Raw genomic sequence first — 2,552 nt, 5'->3', positions numbered from 1 at the left:
CAGCCATTTATTCTATAATAATTGTCTAGATTCTGACATTAAATACTGTAATTTCTCCTGCTATGTTTAAAACCACTTCCAAAGGTTTCTAAGTTTTATTTCCTCTCCATTTTGTACAGAAATAGCTGGAGTTTGTTCATGCTTGTGGAGATTAATAAAACTATAGGATAGATTGTGAAATTCACCCCAAACCAAAATACACTGAACTCCATTCCAAGACTTACAGGCTCCATTTCTTTAATTAAATATATGCCAAGATTCCTCTCCATGAAGTAAATATATAAAAATGAATGCTTGAGGGCAATTACAAGCTAGTATATTTTGACATTTCTTAACTGTAAATCTTTTAACCTTTGTTAAGGGAATTCTGGTTGAACCTGATATATAGATAGATAGATAGATAGATAGATAGATAGATAGATAGATAGATAGATATAGATATAGATATATAAGCTTAATGCTTACATGACATTATGGACAAGCTAAAGGCAAAAAAATGAGCATAATTTAAACTCTGACTTTGGTCTCACCAAAGGTTCTGGCCATCAAAGGTTCATCATTCCCCCAGGCAACCAGTGCCAGAACAAGAGGGCACAGTCTCAAGCTGCACCAGGGGAAATTTAGGCTTGAGATGAGGAGAAAGTTCTTCACAGAAAGAGTTGTTTGCCATTGAAATGTCCTGCCCAGGGCGGTGGTGGAGTCACCATCCCTGGAGGTGTTCAACAGGGGATTGGACGTGGCACTTGAAGCCATGGCTTAGTTAGTCATGAGGTGTTGGGTGACAGGTTGGATTTGATGTTTTCTGAGGTCCTTTCCAACCTTATTGATTCTATGATTCTATGATCATTAGCAAGAGCTACATGCTTGTACTGAAACCAGCAAAAAGTGTTTGCACTGGGGAAACTTCACAGTTGTCCATTTACAGTCTGTCTTTGGTGATATAGATAATGACCTACTTCCAACCCTTGTTGCAGGGATGCCATAGGAAATTTAACAAGATAGAGCTGGTTGCAGAGGGAGTAAATGCCAAGACAAAAGCCCTCTGCTCCTGCACTCTGTTTTGCTTTGAATGGGAAGCAAGATATTATTTGTCTGTCTTTGGTTAATCTTCTCTATGTCAGTAGTTTTTTCTGACAGTGAGTAGTCCAGGGTGTGAGATGTAGGTGTGAAAGTGACCAGGGGACAGATAGGCAGGGCAGGATGGGCTGGAATTTGGGCGATGAATGGGGAAACAATACTGAGAGGAAGGTACATTTGCAGTCCTGCTGAGCCCTGCATCTCAGACCATCAGACCTGCTTAGTCTTTTCTACAAACTTCTCTGGATGCCAGGAAAAAGGGATAGGAAACTTCTCCCAAGAGGCTACAGGAGTTATTAAAGCAAAGGTGGGGTTCTGATTCAGATGTGTCCCAGAGCAGTAGGAGCTCTTGCAGCCATCATTGCAGATGATGGAGTGTAAGTACATTAACGTGGGAAACCCCTGTGATATAAGAAACATCCTGGCAAAGAAGCTGCAGCTCCCACCTGAGCCAGGAGACAGCAGTATGCTGGTAGTTTGACTGTCGTTTTCAGCAAACCCTGCAGTTCTGGGTAGCTGCTGGAGGCTAGCAGTTCTTTGCAAACTATCCACATGGTTATACTTTGGGTACAACCCTCAACTTTATTTAAACTGGGGTTTTGTCCTAGAAACACAGACCAACACATGCTGCACTTTATGTACAAATAAATCCAAACCTGTTCAAACCTGCTTACTTGACAGCAAGCTACTAGATGAAAGCAGAGTTGGTTAACTTACCATCCAAAACCAGAGAGCTCCCAAAGATTTTTCTTACACTCACAAAAGTTTGCAAGATTTTTTTGTGTGTGTGGTAATCATCCCATCATGAGAAGGAAAGACAGCAGGACGAAACTTGAACTTGCCATTCTTAGCTGGTCAAAACAAAAGTTCTGTCTCCCTAACTCCAACTTTTCCTTCTAATACATGTGTTGAAACTTTGCCATGGATTAGTTTGGCTTATTTTTCTGCCTTCTAGAAAACCCCAGCCATTTCATGATCCATCTGTAAGAGCATCTCTGACATGATTGCAGAGGGTGTTGGACTAGATGACCTTTGGAGGTCCCTTCCAACACAGGCCATTCTATGATTCTATGATCAGTTGGCAATGGATACTTCACAATAAAAAGATTCATTCTGAACAGCTCCTGCCCCACATAAACCCTAAGCCTGTTTGGCCTGACCTTCTGTGACTTTTCTTGCCTACAGAATAACTTACGAAATTTCTAGCAGTCCTGAAGTCATAACACCTGAGCCTCATTGTTCTATATATTGGAAGAAAAGGGGGGCAATCATAAACACACTTTGCATTCACATCTTCTTTCACCTGTTTTTCTACATATTTTGAATTCAGATGCTCAAGACTAAATTTCTGCTGGTCATTCCCTGGAGGTGCTCAAGAGGGGATTGGACATGGCACTTGGTGCCATGGTCTAGACATGAGGTCTGTGGTGACAGGTTGGACTCGATGATCTTTCAGGTCTCTTCCAACCTTGGTG

The sequence above is a fragment of the Melanerpes formicivorus genome, unplaced genomic scaffold (assembly GCF_026170545.1).
Source record: "Melanerpes formicivorus ecotype bairdi unplaced genomic scaffold, bMelFor1.0.p_v2 SCAF_48, whole genome shotgun sequence".
In the NCBI taxonomy this organism is placed as follows: domain Eukaryota; kingdom Metazoa; phylum Chordata; class Aves; order Piciformes; family Picidae; genus Melanerpes; species Melanerpes formicivorus.
Note: the sequence above shows the minus strand (reverse complement) of the source record.